Raw genomic sequence first — 23,810 nt, 5'->3', positions numbered from 1 at the left:
ATTCTCAGATCGGTTTCAGGGCTCATTCATATGTGGAAATAAATCTCCAAAAAAAACAACGTTTTGAAATATAATCCCAAAACGACATTTATACTTTCAATTTCATTGTAAAAATCGACAGAATTTTAACCCTGTAAATACGCTCAAACCTGATGCTATTGCCACCAAGATAACAGTGGAGCCCAAAGTTTAGTTTGGGTTTCATTTAAACTATATAATCATTCTACTAAATGTCCAAGGATGCTCTTCAGATGAGGTGTAATAGGCTGCCATTGACATCCATTTTTTAATTACAGTGAGATATATAGTTATTCCTCACTTTCTGTGCTTGTTAATGATGCATTTCACTGTGCTTCCAGCTATATCCAATGCAAAGTCCTTTAATGCCTTCATCAGCATTTTGTCTAAGTATCTTGTCTTGGATCTGCACTTTTCTTCCAAATGTAGTGTGTTACATTAAAGTGCACTAAGTAGATATATATTTTTTTGTCTAAGTGGCTATTTTTTCCCCAAATGGTGGATTGGTGAAAAGTCTTGATAAGAAACGATGCATCGTGCAAGGAGTGAATATGCTATTTACATAATTCTTACATATATGAATGTACGTGTCTGTGTGTGTGTTTCTTAAAATGCTGTTTGTCACAGTGCATTTTACACATTTTAAATATTAATTAGATTCCAGACAATCAGTGTTTCTCACCAAGTGCAGATGTAAATGCATTTTGATACCATTTTCTCATAGTATTTTGCGCTCAGGTCACCCTATTTCTTACATTAATTTGATTTATACTCCCACATGCTAATTGATGTTGCTGCCTCATTTTTTTGGGGGTAGAATTTAAGAATTTCTGCCTGCAGAGACTCACGTTAACAAAAGCTCCATGATCCTATTTCCCCCCTCCAAATGATTCTCTTTAAATTGGGTGTCTTGAGACAGATGAGGTGAGGACTGCATATGAAAGGCCAGCACCTTGGACAGTTCCGGCGTAATTTTGTGCCTGCTGGTCAAAATGAATCTCTTTTAAGGAGACAGTTCTGGAGTGAAATATCTGTAGAAGAACAGCTCATGCATTACATGCACATTTCTAAGTGATTGTGAAAAGTCTCATTAGCTAACAAATTTAGCCATTAACCTCCATTTATTATTGTCCTGCTGTTTATTATTCCCTGATTATGTTTTTCAGCTTCTGTTTTTAATCTGTTTGCGGCTAAGTGAAGATTCAGATGTGTAGTTAGCAGGTGCTGAAACAGTCATCGGTATTTAGTGCATAAAGGGGCAAATTTAACTGGCAGTCATAAAACTAGCTGTTTTTAGTTAATTACACAATTATTCAGTAATTGATTAGACCAATACTGTGGTAACACCAACACAGTAAATACTTAGTGTTGTAGAAATTAATTAAATTCTGATTTAAATGGTACTTTTACTGTAAAATATGGCTGATCTTATGCAAAGGATGCAAACTAATATAATTATTTTAAAAAGTAAATATACTCTCAGCTAAGTGGGTTAGAAATTGCATGTCTTTCTCCATAGACATCTGTTATCCTGTTTACCTATAATGTGCTCTAGCTTAATGATTTAAGTTGCAGATAAGTTATCTATTTCATATTTGTTTTTGGTAGTATAAGTATTGGTTTTACTCAAAATAGCTCTAACATTAAGAACATCTATCTAATGTCCCTATAAATTACTATGCTTTGACCGAGAATACATCAATTATTCAAGGGCTTATGGGTATTCTCCATAGCCACAATTCTGTACTTGGTCATTCTGAATTATTAATTATTAAATTCATTTTGAAGTCAAAGAAGAATGGAGATATTTGAGTTATAATTCTAATGTGTGACATTTCAAGTAAGTTGAAGCGCTTGATTATTTGGTAACACTTATTTGGTAAAATATTTCATGGGAACACTTTATACTTACAAATAATTTGCAAACTATTAGTTTATAGTTAATTCATTGACAAAATAATCCAAAAACATGAAACAAAAGCATGGCGTGGCATGAAACAAGACAAAAAGCTATGAACAAAACTCGCACAACAGTGGTTACAGGAATTAATACTAGACAAAGACACATGACAAACATGAGGGCTTAAATACACAGACTAAAGACAAGACAAGGGACACCTGAACAATGATCAGACAATTAACCAATGACAAGACACATGCAGGATCACATGACAAACAGGGAATCACATGACAGACATGAAGCATGACAAGACACAGAAACATGACAAGAACAAAACCCAAAATCGCGACAGTATCCTAACCCTAACTGATCTATTTTAACGTGATCTCATGAGTATTTGTATGTATTTTTTTTGTACCACACATACATTTACATACAGTATAACATATTGATAGTCAATTTTGTATATATCCAATAAAGGTTAAAGTGAGAACTATTTACTCCAAATAACCATTAACAACGACTTTACTACTGGTTTAAATACATCACTTTTTTTGGTTAATAAGTTGTTAACAAAGCATAACAAACATGGCCAAACTCTTTATAAATGAGCTAATTAAAAATGAATCATACTGTTAATTACAGTGACAATGAATGAATAAGTCACTATTTGTTTATAGTATAGTCATATATGAACAAAAGAGAGACTACAATATATAAACTATGAATTAACTATAAACTAATAGTTTGCAAATTATTTGTAAGTACTTTATTACTGTATACTTATTAAGTGTTAACGATTTTGTTGGTTAGATAATTGCAGTTAACATGAATAAACAATACTACATTTAATAATCAAAGTTGGTTCATTTCAACATTTAATAATATTAATAATAATTTAAAATCATGATTTTTTTAACTAAATTTTTGTCTTGTTTTCTATTTACAAATATCTAAACATTCTTATCAAAATGGAAACAAAATAAAAGTTTTGTTTCTGAATTTAGCTAAATAAATTGCTTTGTTTGAAACAAGAAAAAAATATTTGACAAATAAACTAACAATAAGTTATTAATACATTTTTATCTCATTGGCAGATATTTTTCTACTTTAAATATAAACTCTCGTAATTTTGAATCTATTAAATTTATAAATATCTGTAAATATATCTTGACTTAAGAATGTTTCGAAATTTTAACTGGAAAAAAATAAAGTCTTAAACTCTTACTTTTTTTTTTCAATCTGTCTAGCTTTTAGTATTTTCGGTGAATGATCTGTCATGCTGTTTCTATAAAGGTAGAAGTTCATGACAAACGCAGATCTGGAAAAAAACAATTTCCTCAGTATTGTAAGCTTACTCCGCAGACAGGTTTAAGGCACTTTTTGATATTCCTTTCCCTTGCAAACATGCCTAGAGTGGCTGAGAGAGCATTCTTGAGACATGATTTGAGTGTATTCCTCCCGCTGGTCAAAACGGTGATGAATTTAAAGTAGCCTGGGTTCAGACGTGCCGCAAACAACACGAATGGATCTATCACACTGACAATAGCTTAGAACTTGCAAAGGCTAAGGCGTCAGAGAATTGCTTAAAGAAAGCCCGATACCACAGTAGTGAATTCCCTATCACAGATAAGGAAAGAAATAATATTTCCTCAGTTTATTATCTTAAGTGTCAGTGTTCATGTGCAAGTTATGAATCAAATCAAGCAAACCTGTAAGTGCTGTAAGTAACCACACATTAAGACTTCTCAAACAACTGCTCAGTTATGCCAGCTTGGTCACTTAGTGTAAACTAATACTGTAGGGTTAAGCAAATTACTCGTTAGCATGTTTAAACTGGAATTAAATATATGGTGTCAAAGGTGGGATTGAATGATTGCAAATGCACTGTGCACTCCACTTATTCCAGAGCACTAGATTTGAATAGCGCCAGAGGGAATATGGTTTCTGAGACATGTGGACATTTTTACTAAACCCGTTCTCATTGATTAGTTTCCAGCTTGAAATAAGCAGGAAATGAAAGTATAATTTAAGGCATGAGGCAGAGGTCAATGAAAACAGTTCAGATTTAAAGCAGTGCTGCATATACAGTGACATTAATATTTATGCTGGAATATCAGTGAATTTCATTAATGCTCAACTCTGTTTCTATTCTCATTCCAAAATGCCCACCATGCTAGTAACACCACGGTTTGAAGCTTTCTACCTAAATGTAATGATGTGTTTTTGTCATGCATGAAGATTTTTAAGGCCACACCAGGGACGATAACTGGAACGACAACAAAGCTTTAATAATCATTGTTTCACTTTCAGAAATTTTTTTTTTCATCTGATGAATGATAAAAATACATTGACAGCCAATCAAATTCCACTCCACTTTAAAGTCTTATTATTGGGAGATAGCAAGACTTGATAACTAATCACATTACAGCCTTGATGTCATTGTAATTCTGTCGAAGTTCAATAACTTTTTTGCTGATCAATAAGTCATGACAACATATGTTTTTACATTGCTTAAACTCATCAAAGTAAGTTAAGCAATTTTCAACTTTTTTTTTGTAAGTTATACAAGATTTAACTCATTTTTATAAAGTCAGTTTAATATAATGGTCATATCACACTCTTGAGTATCATTACAAAGATTTAAGACTCTAGTTTCATAATTTGATAAAACTCTGTTGCAGTGACATTAATTTCTTAATTTATGTCAGGAGTGCAAACATTTTTTGATATTTTGAATAGAATAACAACACGCATTCATATTCAGTCACGTCTGCTCTGGTTTATTTGTGTTCACGTAGCTTCACTGAACAGCGTTCATTGGCTTTGTCCAAAAGTGCTCATATCTGCAGTATTGATATTTATACATTTACTTCACATTTACAGAATCATCATTTATATTAATTTCCCACTGATTTACGTGATCTGATGAGCATTAGCGGCTTCCAGCGATGTCTGCCTGTGTTTTTTCACTTCTGTGATCGCTGTTATGACTCATTCGCTGCACATATGCCTCATATTACGCGTTCATAACCCATCCTGTCTCTTCCAATGAGGAACTTCCATTACACTTCCACGATCTGTTCCGTATAGGGGTGTCGCAATATACCGGTGTTGACGATAATCGTGATATTCAAAGCATGAAATATCGACATCGTGTTAATTTAGATTGACACAGGTCAGAAAACCAAGATGGACGACTCCAGGCAAACCTTTGATGTGCTTGCCCTTTTGGAATACAAACACATGCAAAAGTGGTACTTTGCACAGAAGTATCATGTCCACAAGTATCATGACAAACAGAAGTGCTAGTAAGCAATGCATCACTACAGTTTCACTATGATTTATGCGCTGAGCAGCCATATTGGATTCTGGAGGACTCTGAGTTTTCCAGTCACAACTCTGACTTGAGGGGGCGTTCCAGTTAAACGTTTCTACTGGGAACTAGGACTTTCCCACTTCCAAGGTAAATGGAAACGGAATGCACCATTAGTGTGAACTATGAGAATAGGGAAGTCCACACCACAGCTATAGAGAAGACAACACAGAGGAATGATATCAATGTACGATAAAAACATTGACAGCCAATCAGAACTCTGCAGAAATCTGCCTTTAAAAAATGGTAAAAAAGCATTTAAATTGGTAGATGACAAAACTGCAGCACATGCTTATATTAAGCGGAACATTAACATCTGCTGGTGTGGGCACTTATATAGTTATCGTTCTGGTGTGGACTGGTAGGTAAATCTTTAATAAGCTGCTATGAGCTTCTAATTCTATGAGAATAGCAAAGTCCACATCACAGCTATAATTATATCAACACAGAGGAACGATATTGATGAAATCACTTTCAAAATGTGTGGGGGGTTTTCAGCTGATGAACGATAAAAAACATTGAAAGCCAATCAGAATTCTCTCCACTTTGACTTTAAAGAGTATTTGACTTCAAAGCATTTTTGGCTTGAGCATTTAAAGCATGCACTTGCAATTAAACAGCTGTCACGTGTCAGTGTATGCCCTCGGCAAAGATGGCTGCCGCCTCACCGCCTGAGCCCTCGGCAAAGATGGCCGCCGCCTCGTCACCTGAGTCCTCAGCCACGATGGCCGCCGACGCCACACCGCCTGAGCCTTCAGCCAGGATGGCCGCCATCACGTCAGAGCCTGTTCCTGTCCCTAGACCTGTTCCTGCCCCAAGAACTGTTCATGTTCCTAGAACTGTTCCTTTTCCCAGACCTGTATCTGTCCCAGAGCCTGGGCCTAAGTCTGTTTCCAAGCCTGAATCTATTCCAGAACCTGAGCCTGCTTCTGAACTCCCACCCAGCCTCCCTGCGGGTCGCCGCGGGTCTGCCATTCTCCATTCTGACATTCTCTGGCTCAGTTGGGCTCTTCACTCCCTCCAGCTCCACCTTGGTCCTCTGTCGCTCCGGCTTCACCGCGGCCTTCTGGATCCCCGTCTGCGCCTCGGTCGCCAGAGCCGTCGGCATCGCCATGTCCCTCAGAATCCTCTGCATAGCTTTTGCTCCTGCTTTCGTTTGTTCTTTTCCCGCCACTCCTCCGTCTCCATGGTTACTGTCATTATCAGTTCAGTTGTATCACCTGTTTAGTCATCATCGTCATCTGTATCACCTGTGTTCTGTTAATCACTGTAATCTGTGTTTGTATTTAAATTCTGTCTGTTCTGTCAGTCTTCGTCCGATCTCAGTTATATTTAGTGTGTGTTACCTGTTCTGCCGTCCTGTGTTTAATTACCACTAAACCTTTGTTTTGGAATTATATCCTTGTCTCCGTCTGCCTTCCTGCAGCCACCCATAACAACAGTGTTATTGTCTAATGGTGTTGATGTTAACCCCCTGGGGTCAACGGTCACACCGGCGATAACAGCTTGCTTTTTGTCTTTTTTCAAAAAACTCTGTTTTTGATCTTACATATAAGTGTTGTACATCATTCGATCCTGTTAAGTATCTATTTTTTATGTGTATACTATAAAGTATCACAATATTTTAACTCACAATAAAAACAAGTGTTGTGCTTTTCGCCAAATAAAGAAAAATAAACGAGTTCTGCGAAAATTCGTCCAAAAATGAACTAACTCAGCGCATACTCAGTCACACAGATATATGTCTTTATAAAGCTTGAATTCTCTTCTTTTAAATTAAGTAATTTATAAGTTCTCAGTTCAGCTCATTATAGCTCATTATCTGCTAATGTAAACACGCCCACAGAGAGCGCGCGCTATTCAAATGCAAATGATCTGAGGCAATCCATGTGTGAATGAATGAACGGCACAGATACGCGCTGTTGTTTACTACAGCTTGCAAAAAGACTGTTTAAATATGAATCGCTGTTGTAATTGTAACCTTTTTAATAAAATAGAAAAAAATATATTTACAAGGTAGATGTAAACAAAATCTTAATAGGCCAATATAAGCCTTCTCTTTAAATTATTTTTATTGTGTTTTATTAGTGACAAATTTGGTGAGAGGATACATATTCCAAAACTTTATGAAAATACAGTATGAGAATTAACTGCACAATTACTAGAAATGTTTACCTTGGATATAATACAATTTGCATGCATACACAATTTGTGGAAAAAGACAAAAACATTTCAAGACGTTTCCAACTCTAACTTTGAACCAATTCTGTAGAGAATATATATATATATATATATATATATATATATATACACTGTACAGTGGGGAGAATTTTGATACACTGCCGATTTTGCAGGTTTTCCCACTTACAAAGCATGTAGAAGTCTGTATTTTTTATCATATTGTACTCTCAACTGTGAGTGACGGAATCTAAAACAAAAATCCAGAAAATCACATTGTATGATTTTTAAGTAATTAATTAGCATTTTATTGCATGACATAAGTATTTGATCACCTACCAACCAGTAAGAATTCCGGCTCTCACAGACCTGTTAGTTTTTCTTTAAGAAGCCCTCCTGTTCTCCACTCATTACCTGTATTAACTGCACCTGTTTGAACTTGTTACCTGTATAAAAGACACCTGTCCACACACTCATTCAAACAGACTCCAACCATATTCATGATCATTCACGCCCCCACGCATATTGCCTTTCCAAACAAAAAGTGTCTTACAAAATTTAAATCAATGTATTATTTTATGTGAATGATTAGGCAGGATGATTTTCAGATCATTTTGAAGCAACTAGGCGACAACATAGTTTTTTCAATAACCATGCATAAACATTATTCTCTCAAAAATACAAACATGTACATGTTGCTCACATATTATGGTAGCCCTGTTTGTGCTAAATAGAGTGCAATGACACCTTTGCCATTAATATGTTTATAAACAACTGAAAAAAGCACAAATGTCAGGGCATATCAAAACATCTCAAGGACCCCAAAAACACCTTAGACCCCAGAGGGTTAATATAGTTAACGTTATAATTATTGCTCTTGATGTGAATGGGCCATTAGTCACAAACCTCATAAACATTACAAGACTCTTCTACGTATAAGCATGCGCTTACGATAAACAGTGTTTTCGTCCGCCGGTGTTGATGCTAATATAGTTAACGTTATAATTATCGCTCTTGAAGTGAATGGGCCATTAGTCACAAACTCATAAATATTACAAGACTCTTCTCCGTTGGATCAACAGCTAGTGGCTTAGTGTATACACAGTATCACACAGGTTTAGCCTCCAGAGGTGTCTGGTTTTAGGCAGCACTGTCTTTGCACATTTGGATTGGTTTTAGTTTGGGTTTTATTTCCCAAAGCATCTGTTAGGGACATTGCGGATAAAGATGGTAGGTGTCTGATAAAGGTTGTTTGTGCATTCCTTTAGCTTCAGTAGATTTTTACTATTTGTTTGGATGGAGAAGAGGGCATGTTTTTAAGAAGCATCTGTTCCTTCTTAAGCAAAAAAATCACTCTGTCATTGCCACTCTCTCAGAGACAAAGGAAAACGTGGCATAAATAATTCAAAATAGCAAAATAACACTCCCTCTCCTCTCTTTTGTTTGTGCTTGTAAGTAAAACTAAGACAAATGAAGAATGAAAGGCAGCGATGATGAATATTTCTTTCAGAGCGATAAAGAAGTTGCCTTTAAGTGCTTGTGAACGCTGGTGCACATCATGTGTTCTGATGACAGTTTGGTACTTCTTTTTATAAGACAGTAAAAGCAGTAGCTTGATATTCACTCTGCCAAATGGGGTTCTCTAAGTTAAAATCGCAGGAATGAAAAAGTAACAGCCACTGTAATTTAAACACTGATGGAAACAAACGTCCATGCGCTAAGTGCCTCTGAAGCATCCCGAGTCATATGGTGTGACGCTATTAACACAAAAATGCAATAATATATGATAAATCAGTCATGCTTTACTGTAGTCTTAGATTTTTTTCTCCACATGAGGCATACGAAGAGTGCAGAGAGAACAAGTATGAAAGAATAAATGGCATTTTGGAAACGAGACCGTAGTATTTCCTTACATGCTAGCTGTTTTATTTCTGTTGAAAGATCTGAATAGAATAACTAATGATTACCTGTTTTTATATATAATCTGTGGCATATACTGTATGTATGCTATTTTATATACAGTAGATAGTGTATAATATGCAATATGCCACAGGTTATATACGTAATTTAATAATCCAGAACTTTACACCATTGTATCTTGATTTGAATTTCCAGAGTTTCATGTAGCAATGGAGAAATTCAGTAAGACAGTCTGAGATGATTCTAGGGACTCACTTGAATTGCTGACGTCTTATTAATGACTTGAACATATGTGACTTATGCTTGTGCTAAAGCCTCAGTGTCAGGTGGTACAGCTTTCATCCTGCTCATCATAAATCTCAATCCAGGATTGATTACATGCCTGTCCTAATATCGCCTAGTGTTTGAGCAGAGATTATGTCCATGTTATATCCTTTTCAATTAATTCTCTCTCTCTTTTTTTTTAAATTTTTTTTTTTACATAGGGCATTTTCTACATGTCTTAATGACTTCCACCAGACTGTTAGGGTGCAAGTTTAACACTCCTTTGCTCTCCAAGAAGACACTAAATACTCAGAACGGGAGATCATAATGCCCAGAAGCATAAGTGCTTTATTAGAGTGAACTGTATTGTATTTGGTTCCATCTCTCCATATCACAAAGAATAAGAGACTCTGATCTTGAGAGTAAAATAAAGTTGCTTGAATATAGCAGGTGCATTGTTGATGTCTCAGAGGAAATAGCTACCTTGCTTATTGCATTGAAAGACAAATAGCATTCCCTCTCGGCGTCTAGAGTTGCATTTATTTTGCACAGTACTGGGTGGCATTATTATGTGGATAGAGACATTCTCCTGGCTCTGCGATTGAAGTATGATGAATTAAGTTCTGCTATTTCTGCAATTAGAGGCAAGGATGGTCAGGTGCTCACAGACATGAATGCCTTTTACAGTGTTATTCTTACTCTTACCAGTCAATTGTCATCAACCAGTTTAATTAAGGTTTCTGTGGATGCTTTTCATTATGAATATTCCTTATACATAAATGACATAAATGGTGCAGAGATTTACATCGTTGTAGGTAGGGGATATTGTCGGAAGACTGTTAAATGTTACATTATTACATTTATCTTCCCCCTTTTGATAAAATATAGACTGGGATGCTCTAGTTTCAGGCTAATCATTTTGATTTGTGGTGCTATAAAGTTATGTTAACGATGATAGTAAAAAAATCTGTTATTTTTCAATAATATGAGACAAAAATGTACTTTTACTGAAATATTTTCACATAGACCATGAATACAAAACGTGTTCACACTTGTAGTTCGGTTCGCTTGGTTCATGTAATCTGGACCAAAAAAAAAAAAAAAAAAAAAAACCTTGAGTCCTGGTCCGCTTGGCATTCACATTGGCATTTTAACACCTAACCTAAAGATACTGAACATATTTTAGTTCGCTATAGGCATAGGGATACGTTCACAACCTGATTGGTCGGCTTTTTTTTACATACTTTTTGTGGCAGATCTTACTGAACATCCAATGCTGTGTTCTGGGCTAAATGTGCTCGTTTTATGTGCATACCCTTACGAAAAAGAAGTATACTTTAAGTTAATTTTATGAAGTATACTTAAGTAAAGTTAAAGTATATTTTTAAGTAAACTTTATGTAGTAAGTATACTACTATCAATGTGTACTTGTAGTAAACTTGTAAGTGTACTATTTCAATACTGCTTGGGACTAAATTGGCCCACTTTTAGTATATAAAAGTATATGTGTAAGTGTACTATAACATGGTTTCTCATTTGTAATGCATCTGTACTACAAGTGAACTTATAAGTATACTAGTAGTTTATTATTTTAATACAAGTAGTACATTTTTTAGTTTATGAAAGTACACACTGAAGTGTACTCTCAGTAAACTACTAGTTTAGTAGTTTATACTGCAAGTACTTGTAAGTTTTCTTTTAGTGAACATAACATTATACTTATAGTTTACTATTTATATATTATTTTTGCTCTTGCAGTATACTACTGTTCAAATGTAGATATTATTTTTTATACTTGAAAAATACCTTTAACTGTACTTTAATTTTAAAAACATTTTATTAGCTTCATGCATACTTTTTTATCAACACTTGAATGTCGGTAAGTTTCATAAAGAAAGGCAACATTTTAAACAAAAAAAGTTGAGAAAATCACATTTACGTCAAAGATTACGCCTTGATCTGATTCAGAACGATGATCAAAACACAGATGGCATAGATCCGAGTCCAACACACCCCCAAATCTTCGCTTCACATTCGTTATTTCTTCATGGGTTACGCTTCATTTCATCTGGTAATATTAAGCAGTTTTGATTTACACGCTCTTTAATGTTTGATGATCACGTTATTTTACATTTGAGTGAGCAATCTTCTATCACTGGTTTCAGCTTCTTCTTCTCCTGTGTTTTGATCTGGAGATTCTGTACTAGAAGATGTGTCATATAGCGCCCCCTACCGTATAACAGTGAAAACATGGATAGCTGGAAAATCCAGTCAATCGTGGGGAAAAGTAGCCTGGGTTTCCCCATGCTGCCTTGAGCGCAGCGCGATTTTATTCACGCTGCTAGGCAGTCTGGATACCATGGACCAGATTTTCGCCTCAGCGAGGGGACCAATCACAGAACGGGGAGGGAGCAGCAAGACGATGACGACGTCTATGCGACACACCGAAGCAGTTTGTTTATATCTATGGATCCAACATGGCATCAGACGTGAAGTTACCTTTCGATGCAGCCTTAGATAGTGTTCTAAGTAGTTTAGAACGCAAGTTTATTTCGTCTTCTTCCTCGTCGAATTTCTGTCGCTCTACATACGTCATCTGGTATAATTGAAACGATTGGCTATGAGCTACGTGCAGGCGCATTTGATAGACATTCGTAGCGCCCAATAAACGGCTCTGGGCATTCGTAAACCACGCCTCAAATACGAGAAAATGAACATTTCTCAATGAGAAAGAGGTCTGACGTTAGCCAGGCTAGGGGAAAAGTAGAATCAGAGTAAATTACTATATACTACCAGTGGACCAGCCTACACAAAAATTCAGATACGCAGAATTAGAAACATATCTGTTTTATATTGATATTCTAATCAATATTTTCAAACAAGGAACGTTTCATAAGACTGTATATGAAAAACTATGTAAAAAAAAAAAAAAAGTATATTTAATAGACTTCTCGATCATAAGAGTTAACACAACTACAAGCCAAGTATACTTTGAACACTTAATTATACTTTTAAGTATATCTCGATCAAAAGAGTGAGTACAAGTACAGGCCAAATATACTCAGACTTTTCTCTCAGTATAAGTCAAGTACACTTAAGTGTAATTTTAAATATATTTCTGAGAAGTACATAAAGTATATTTTAAGAAGTATATAAAATGTTGACTGAAAGTATACTTTCTTATTTTTAGTTTCCCCTCCGTCACACACACAAACGAAGATCTGCTGTGAGATGCGGTTCTGGTGCCTGTACCGAACTGTGATGGGCAACTTCACGACTATGACGAGAAAAAACTGTCCTTTTTAGGGTCGCATCTAGTGACATCACGTCCCATTTGGTTAGTTTACATGTCTTTGGTCCGTGTTGCGTTCATATATCATTCGAACCGCACCAGAGTTGGTTTGGAAGCGGATCGAGACCCATTTTTCCAGCATTTCCAGTCCACTTGTTTGATCCGCACCAGGGTTCAGATGGCAGCGTTCACACTTATTCAAATGAACAGCACTAACAGAGCAATCACAAGGGTTCATTTTAATTGAAGCAAACATGCCAAGTGTGAACACACACTAAGAGTTTAAAGTATAGTTTATCCAAGAATGATAATTCTCATTTTTGCTTTATTTTTGATAAAAATGGAAGTTTCTGCAACAGGAGGCAGCCACTATTGCCTGTTGTTTGGGAACGCAATCATATGAGAAGAAACAGTTCTCAAAAGTAATTTTACCAAATCATTCAGATGAAAGTACTTTTTTTTGTACAAAATGTATCCGCCTCAGTCGAACGCATACATTTTTTTATGAACATTTTTAGACTCAAATAGGTGGATCCAAACATAGCTAGAGTTTCCAGTATCTGAACTTTCAATAAAATCAGTGACAAGGATTTGAAACTTGCCAGTTAAGTATACAAATAGCTACAGTCAACCCGCTAAATTCTAGAGAAAAATTAGCTAAATTAGCATCTGATACAATTATTTAATATTATTACATGGGTGGGTTGACAGAATATGTCTGACGTTTGACAGAATAGGTATGAATTATTTCTGGATGTCATCTGGATATATACGGGCATCACTTGTATATATTTAGGTTAGAATGTGAACCACTTCTCAACCTTTCAAAACCTCAAACCAAACCTTTCTCTGCATACAGACTTCAAGAATGTTATCAGTGACTTTGTCAAGGTGCATCTTGGGATCTGTGAATTGTGTTGGCTCCACATCATAAGTGTAATGGGGGCTATTTTCCACCTCTGCAGGTCTATTTCAGCAGTTTCTGTGTATTAAGTGAATGCTTCGCATGAAGCTAAATGCTACCGCAGAATGGCTCATCCAGATTCAGAAAGGTTGATCAAATAAGTTCCGCATTACATGGAGAGGGCCCAAGGGGGAAGTTGGGGGATATCCTTTTCGGAATGTGTTTTCCCAAGCTTGCTACTAGCAAATGAGCCTGTTAGCAACACAGCAATGCTGAGTCACACTGCAAAGGATCTAGCCAAATCCAGGAAATAACCTGGTAATCATTGGCTTTTTCCCTTATCATGTTGTTGTGTAATCATAATGTCATTTTGACAGATTTTTATGAGATTTTATTGAGAACTAGCATGCAGCTTAAAAGGTGTGAAAGGCAGTTGTAGTTTAACTATTACTGTTATCACTTACACTGATGTTTTATAACTGACCTCAAATGTGTTTGCGAACACTGTCACAAGGGTTAAAAAAGGGAAATTGATGTTTAAAAAAAGCAACAAAGCCATTAGGCTTTTCAGTGCAAATCTACATTCATGAGCTACATGAGCTACATGAGTTTCTTAATATGTATGACAACATCCTGCCTGTCAATGAAATAAATAATTATTGAGTCAGATACTATTTTGGCCTTAAGGAGTATATGCTTATAATGAAATGCCCTACAGACACCCTAAAGATGGTCTAAAAACGTTTGAGTTTTATATTCTGTTTTTCCTTCGAGAGCGAATGAGAGTAAAACTGCATTTCATAAGCAACTGAAGAAACTCACAGTAGAGTCGGATACGTCAAGAATGAAACTCTTCTTTCAAACGCACAGGGAAATTAAGACAGGGACTCAAAACAACCCACACAACCTCGCCAGAGGGTAGAAAGCATCCTCCAAATCCACAAATAATCAAATAACTTTCCAAACAGAGCAAGAAAGCTTGGGTATTCTGTAGTTAGGAGTTACCCTATAGTGCTGATTTAAGGGCGGTTACGCGGTTTACCTTACAATCGTTAAAATTAGAATTGTGTTAGAAGGACGTCTGGTCGAAGATTAAAGCAAAGTGACTTCTGTCTGGGCTTTTGTAAAGCACATTTGAACATAGACTCTCCCCATTTAAAGCCTACTTAACTGAAAATGAGAGACGTTCCCTGTCAAGGTTGGCTTGGCAGTGCCCAATGATGCCTTGATTGAGCTGTCGATTTCATTAACAAGCAAATGGGCAGCTGTAGATTTGTATTGACGGCTCAATTGACAGCTCTATGCAAGTGAGGAAGGTTTCAAAAATGGCTTGGATTGAAGGATAAACTTTTAACAATTTATGTCCCTTTTAATATATTTTCTCACTGGTTTATTTTGACAATAACTAGACTTCAGAAGCTCATCACTGTTGTGTAATATTGAAATGTTGAATGTTAAAAATAAAAATGATTACTGTAATTTTACAGTAATGCGTTACTTCACACGAGACTCTCTCATAGTTTTATAATTTGTGCATGCACACACTACATCTACTAGCATGTGTGTTTACTTTAAAAAAAAAATACTTATTCAGCATGCATTAATTAAATTGATCAAAAGTGACATTTATAATGTTGCAAACAATTTCCATTTTAAATAAATGCTGTTCTTTTGATTTTTCTATTTACCAAAGAACGCTGGGTAAAATAAAATTGCATCACAGTTTATAATAAGCACACTTATTTTCAACATTAAAATTGTTTCTTGAGCAGCATATTAGAATGATTTCTGAAGGATCATGTGACACTGAAGACTGGAGTAATGATGCTGAAAATTCAGCTTTGATCACAGGAATAACTTATATTTTAAAACAGTTGTTTACAATTGCAATAATATTTTAATAATAATTTACTGTATTTTATCAAATAAATGCAGCCTTGGTGAGCATGAGAAAATAAATATAATATTACGACGTATATAAATTTGCCTTGAGTATGTTTATTTATTTACACATTACTCAAGATATGAAAGTATGGCAAAAGCGTAATGTCTGAACTGTATGATATGTAATATCCCCAAATGATCGTCGTCAGAGTTTGTCAGTAAGTTTGTTAACCAGTTTCAGCCGACTGTGAGTTTTCTCCTTTTGAAAAATGAAGTGCCAAAGGCATCCATACCATCAAAATGCCATAGCTATGTTTGCTGATTTTATTCTCTCTCTAGAACTGCTCCACAAGTCTGTTTCACCATCAAGCTTTTATTTTGATATTTTTTGTATTACTTTGATTACTTTCTGTCATTTTTTTTCATCCTTATTCAGGATGGGTTTTTGAAAGAAGTGTCTCCAATTTGTTATTCTTTTTCTCCAGCTGTGTTCTGATCAGAGCTCTGATCAGGCTTTGTTCCCTCAGGCTACATTGAATGGATGGAGATACATTTTGACATACCAGTGCTTTCAAAAATGGCCCTGGTGAAGTACAACCCTGGGGAGCCCACCAGCTGTGTCCCCCAGGCAAAACGAGCTTCGATATACATTGATTTAAAGCCGTGCTCTTCACAATGAAATAAAATGGTGCTTCTTTTGAAAACTGTTGCAGAGAGAGTCGAAATATATTTTATTTTGAAGATCATTTTAAGAAACCAGTTAGTTGATGATCATAGAAAAGTCTGTTGCAATAAGCCAAAACCTATCTTACACAATGTGGTGTTTTAGCTTTATTTTATTTTTTCAAAAGTTTCTTTGGCCAAACATGGAAAAGTTTTTTTTCTTTTAGAATTATTTATTTATTTTGATTGGCATGACATGTGAACATAACCTGATTTCTCCAAGTGCAACATGTTCCTGGATCAACATCTTTGTTGATACTGGAACAGCATTCCATTCCACCAATCAGATTTGGGGGACAAGTTTACAGTTTATGTCAAGTTTAAGCTTACAACCAGGTTTAGATTCTTCTACATCAGTGTTATTCACCTATCACTTCCCTCTGATTTTAGGGAGAAGTTATGGATAGGGTTAGGTTTAGGGGCAGGAATATGGTTAGGACTAAATTTTCAGACAGGAATGCAAAATATATTGACACAGGAACGCATCTAACTCGGCAAAATCAGGATATGTTCATGTTGGCATCTACCACATTCTGCTGGCAACAAGTGGACGAATGTGTGCCAGAGAACCCTAAAGTGTGATTGGACAAATGGCCTTTGACAACAAAAGATATGAAAAGTGTTTATGTTTTGCTCTGCTGTCCAGAGCTGAGATGCACTTTTCGTTCATGACTCGTGACTGACCAATTGAGAACCACTGACTTAAAAAAATAATAAGTGAAACTATTCTCATACTAGTTCTAAAAGGGCAGTTTTAAGGGCAAGATTTCAATTTATTCAAATGTGAATAACCTAATTTATGTGTTCAGCAGAACATCGCTGCCTTATCTTATTGAAAATATTCAAGCCATAAACCACATAACTAAAGTTGGAATAAATCATTGGTGAAATAAGCATAAGGGATTCCATTGAGCAGCTTTTAAAGTCCCCTTGTAGTCAATAATTGTATCCCTTAAAACTCACCTTTGATCACCAGAATGACATTTAAAAAACGTTTTCCTGTGAAATTTTTTTCTTCATGCCTTAATTAAAATAGCTTGAATGCAACTCTACACCCTTCCATGAATATGCTAATTAGCCCCGCCTTCACTCCCGCCAGCTCAGGGATTCACTCGATCAACTTACTGAGGTAAACGCTGCACAATGGTATTGCTCTTTACAACGTCGGACACATAACGGTAATTACTATGATTAGCCTTTTGTTTGCCTATCAAACAACAAACCATGTTCATATTTGCATCTCAGAGTCAGACAGCTGCCTTCTAACAATCATCAGAAACGCTTTGAACAACCCAGAACGTCAGTGGAGAAAGGCATATAGTTCATCACAACATCGTAATATACATCATACACCCGCTATATTGCTAAATCTACCCGATTTTTCATATCAACAGAAAAATATACCGGGATAAGTTGGCATCTCTCGAGACTTTACTGCTTCAGAGCGGTCATACTCAGTTAATGATATGCTAAAGCCCGCCGGCACGTTGGCGTTGATTGGTTACAGGGTAGTTTGTGACGTCAGAAACACCAGCGATTTCAAACCGTGTTTTTGAGACTGTCTTTGCTTCACTGCAGTTTTAAGGAGAAAATACTCAGCAATGGTGTTGACATGAATTTGTACACGGTTTGTCTTAAAGGAGAACTCCGGTCAATTTTAACATTGAGCTAATTTTTTTGTACATTTGGAGTGCTGTCAGTACAGAGAACAACGACAAAAATCGGTGTTGCCTACACCGTGTTAACCTCTTTTTAAAATTTGCACCCTGTTGACTTCAATGGTGATTCCTTCAGAGTGAACACGGGTGAATCTGACTGCAGTAGATGTGAAAGATATGAATAAAAATGATGTTTATTTAGCCAGCGCACATACCTGTATTTACATCCTGTTTTCGGTCGAAGTCCATAGTAATCGATTGCCGAGTTCACGCACATGATCATAGGTACTAAACCAATGCGCGTGAACTCGACAATCGATTACTGTGGACTTCGACCGAAAACAGGAAGTAAATACAGGTATGTGCGCTGGCTGAATAAACATCATTTTTATTCATATCTTTCACATCTACTGCAGTCAGATTCACCGTGTTCACTCTGAAGGAATCACTCACATGACCTGTGCACTTGTAATGACACATCAAGGATGTTAAGAGGCTAAAAGCAGGTTTAAAACTTGCCCCATTGAAGTCAACAGGGTGCAAATTTTAAAAAGAGGTTAACACGGTGTAGGCAACACCGATTTTTGTCGTTATTCTCTGTACTGACAGCACTCCAAATGTACAAAAAAATGAGCTCAATGTTAAAATTGACCGGAGTTCTCCTTTAAAGCACATTAAAAACACCACAGACATATAAACAACATTAAAAACTTGATTTTAAGCTTTGTCTTGTATAGGTGCAAGACATTTTACAGTTTAATTAAAAAACGCATAAGCACATCATTGTAGAAGTTGTTTTGTTGTGCGCTTTGCATGTATCAGTCTTTGGTGTGCTACAGTATACGATAAAGATCTGTAAGTTCATTACAAACCAAAATGTAATATGATATAAATTTATATAAAAGGTTCAACCAAATCATTAAATGTGCGAGAATCCAAAGCTTAGACCCAGCCGACATGGCACAATGAGAAGTGGCATTAAATCCATGCACGATTTGGGACTTTAAATGTGAAAAGTTTTGCATAAAATTCATCAAGGGCACAGAAGGTGGAAGAATGAGCTTCTTGCTTCACTGCTTAATGAAGTTCTGAAGATTCATGAAAATGTTTGGGTATCTAAGTTGAGAAGGACGAAAGGGGGCATGACTCTTTCCAAAGGTGATTTTTTCTTTCTATAAGGCATCTTGGTCATTAAAATTCTGCACAGACTGTCAAACACTCAGCTCCATGTAATCAATGGAAGATTTATATCCATTTACATCATCAGCATTATTAGCCGGCAGAAACAAAGATGAGCTCAGACTTTGACTTTTTTTTATTTATGAGTCAGATTCAAGAGAAATACTGATAAAATTCTCTTAACCCGACGATATAAATCCTAAATGCAGTGAATCGTTGCCAGTGACTCTACAGAGCTTTTGCAGCTCTTAACACATACAGTTAAATCTCACCTGTCGAAGCTGCCACTGCTAATGCATTACAATTATGCAAACAATGAGAATCCTGACTTAATGTGTCTTGTTACTACACTTAAATGAATCTTTAAAGCATACACAATTCAACAGCTACCTGAGCTTGGAGCGAACACGGCTTGAACGTTCTGAAGAGGCCTGGGTGGTCGTTTGGAGACAGGAAAGGCTTTATTTCTAGGGAATAATTCAACATAACGGGGGAAGATATTGATCAGACTGCGCGCAGTCTATTTTAAAAATGGGACCTTTGCAGCTTGTAATCATGATGAGAACAGTTGTGTTGAAAAACAGCGATTTCTTGTGTGAAGACCGTAAACTGCTATTTTACTAGAGGTATCAAACACATGTTCAAGCCATCAATAGCTTGGGCTATAAGTCTTTTATACTGGTCTACAGTAGATCATGTGGAAAGGTCAGTGCTGTGGGGTTGACAAATCTTGGATCTGAGAAGAAAACCTAGCAGTTAGCCAGTGCTGAGTTATAACTGATTACATGTAACCTGGATTACGTAATCAGATTCCAAAAATTAATTAAAGTTAATTAAAATACTCATAATCAGACTACGGTTACTTTTTTGTTGATTACGTTATTCTTACAGTGCCCGTAAATTTGCCATAGTTCATTGATTCTCACTAATAATTGTTTTTTTATCTTATAAATTGTATACGTTCAGAAGGTCTTCCAGGTTTGTGGAATCGTTCCACAGACCAGCCACTAGTCACGAGCCGATCGCTGAGAACTGAGACCCGCGGCATTTGAACACTGGATTTACAAAAATCATGTGTTTTCTAAACATTGCATATCTAATCAGATCACAACGAACACATTAACTACTTTTTCATTCATTTGAAGTCTCACTCAGTGAGTCATTTAACAATGTATTACTGTCTTTGGAAGGCTTTCGTTTTTTTAAACACATCAACATGTACGAATTTACTCATTTCATATTTACATGCACTGCAGGGATTCCCCAACTTTTTTTGTAAAATTAACCTCGTTGACCCCCAGTTAGGTCAATAATCAACTTAAGTCAATACTAATTGAGATGATGTCAGAAAATGGTCACATGACATTATTATTTCTTTTAATTTTACAATTTTATGATGTAATTACTTAATAGCTTTTTCATTAAACTCACGAACCCCTGCAGTTTCATCGAGAACACTAAGAATGGACTATATTTTTTTTTTCCCGTTTGTAATTTTTTTATATCAGTATGGTACAAGTTTATCCTATTCAAGTGAATGTGATAAATGATTTATATCAAAAGTCATCAAAAAAGTAATCAAAAAGTAGTCAGATTATATTACCTTAAATGTGTGATGGATAACGTTACTAACTGCAATTTTTGTCATGTAATTTGGAATGAGTAACTGATTACAATTTGTAAGTAATCGACTTAAAAGACCGCGCTGCATGTCTTTATTGACTCGCAATAAATTTAATGTGCCATTTCTTCCTCGCAAGTGATGAATGCACATTTGTTACTTGCAAATATGCGTCTGTACGGTTTATGCCAATTTTCATCATTTTAACATTTAACAATTTTTTTTAATGTGCATGTCTGTTTTCCTACTTTTCCAATTCGAATCATTATGCAAATAAGGATTAATTTATGCGCTCATTTTCAGAATTTCCTCTCAAATGATTATTTAGCACCATCTTAATTGCCCCAGATTAAAATCTTATCTACTTAAATATCATTTCAGATCAGTATTAATAGCCTTTTCCGACACCTGCCTGCAGATACTCTTGTCACCTCAGCCCAGCTGTAATCTACAGCATAATGTAACCAGTGGGGGTTAGTGCCGAGACAGCGGGAGAGGGCAGAAATCCATCTTCCTTCTAATTTGAGTGAATGTGTATCATATGCTAAGCTGTTATCAATACTATCTTCTCTGTTCCCTTGGGCTGCAAAAGAGCAGAGAAATGTATTCACACAAGTGCACACACACACACACTTAACATGCTGTCTAAATGAGGTCCTCTAAACTTTTTGCATTTTTAAAATAACAAAAAACTGCTTTATGAAATCTCTTTTTATGAATCAATGTTCATAAAGAGGGATTTGTGTCAAATTTAGCAAACTTCTGGGGCCAGATTTGTAATTGCAAACCGACGTGTTTTTACCTCTACAATTTTTTTTTTTTTTTTTTAGCATTTAGTACAGTTCGCTGATCTCCACAGTGTAGTGTTTTCTGGTTTCTCTATCTTGTAACGACCCTTTCAACATAGGCAAAAGATGAGGTAACATTTTAGAATACTGCTCCTTCATAAATGAATAACTACACAGGAGAAAATGAGTAACGCACTATTAACATTCTAGTAACGACTATTAACAAACAAGAAACTCTGATTAACAAATTAGTAAGTTGTCAGTTGAATGAGGTACTGTTGAGGAACTACTGTTTTTTTCATACCTCCCAACTACTATACGAGTTCATAATTAACATGAATAATGCATAATTTATACTAAAAGGTAATGGTAACCCACTAATGACTCATGCAAGTGTACATCCTTCTAATTATTTGGATCAGTATTCTAAAGTGAAAAACATGATACCTAATATTGAAGTCCTTGTAAGCTTTTGAGATTTTTGTAAGATTTTGAACAGTAATTCCTTCCAATGGATTTGGTAACACTTTAGTCATGACTATTGTGTTTCCATGATCTTCACTTTAGAATACTGATCCAAATAATTAGTAGTTCCTTTAGAAAGATGTAGTAACACTTGCGTCATTACTATCCAGAAACCTTACAAAGACCTCAAAAGCTTACAATGACTTCAGTCAATATTAGGTAGTTTTCAAGCAATTCAGTTTAAAATACTGATCCAAATTATTAGTAGTTCCTTTAGAAGGATGTAGAAACACTTGATTCATTACTAAAGGGTTACCATTACCTTATAGTATACATTATGCATTATTCATATTAATTATGAACCTGTATAGTAGTTCTTGTCTTCAGTGAAAAACAGTACTGATTAGCTAAACGTGAACTAACTTACCACATTCAACTGAGTAATACCGCTATTACTTACTAATTCGTTCATTTTAGTCATAGTTAGTTATTCAGTACAGTATTCTAAAGTGTTACCAAAGATGACCCCAACCCACACAGACAACATTAAACAGTATGGGATCATCTAAAACGCCCGTCTCTGCAGAAGAAAGCTCTCCTACTGTTGCAGTCCATGTGCGCTGATGTGTGAGGACTTTGCTTCTCCACGCTGAGCTCCTGCAGTTTTGTCCCTGTCAACATAGAGCGCCTTGTCTAGCCATGACAGGAGAATAATGTCACTGCTGCGCGCGTGCACGTGCCTAAGATCTGCCGCCTCTTCTTAGTGAGCCACACAAGAAACAACACATCTTCAGAAATTGATGTTGGGTGTGTGGTTTGAGCGATTAAAGCAGTCAGTTGTGATCTTTGCAAACAGGAAGTCTTAAAGGAAAAGTTAAGACCAATATTTACATTCTGTCGTCATTTACTCACCCTCATGTCGTTCCAAATCCGTATGACTTTTTTTTTGTGTTCTGAAGAATGTTGAAGTCAGTCCTGTCGGTCACGCAGAATATAAGCCTCAAAAAGGATCGATGCATAACTCACCGTAAGTAGGCAGGTGGTCCACATGAGTGAGTATAGGTGTCAAGTCTTAAGCCTTCAGAAGTCATTCAAAAGCAAATAATTGCTTAATAATCCTCCACTCCAGTCAGTGAGCTGTGACCGCTGTGACCGAATTATTAAATTAAGTGAGTTGAATTTGAGAAGCGAATCAGTTCACAGGAACTCCTCTCCGGTCGGTTAAATCAACCGATTCTTTGAAAGGAACCAATTCAAGTAGCCTATACTGCATTTTTTTATTTATTCTTTTACAAGTAGGCCTATAGGCCTACTTCTTGCAATTTACAATTTACACGATGACACAATTGCTATCATAAGACTCGCAGTCGGGCTGATTTTATTATATGCATTTTGTTTTTGTCGCGTGACATAATCAATCACCGTCAAATGTCAATGTACGAAAAATAGTGTTTATTTATTTATTTATTTATTTATTTGTAACAATTTCCATAGGCTACATTCGACAATACATATAGCCTACATATAATAATAGCCTAATAATAATAATAATAATAATAATTATTATTATTATTATTATATTGTATGGTTTATATTAAACAGATAAGTTGTTTGCATAGGCTATTTAGAAATGCTGAAGT

This window comes from Squalius cephalus (genome assembly GCF_949319135.1).
Source record: "Squalius cephalus genome assembly, chromosome: 2".
NCBI classification, from domain to species: Eukaryota; Metazoa; Chordata; class Actinopteri; order Cypriniformes; family Leuciscidae; genus Squalius; species Squalius cephalus.
Note: the sequence above shows the minus strand (reverse complement) of the source record.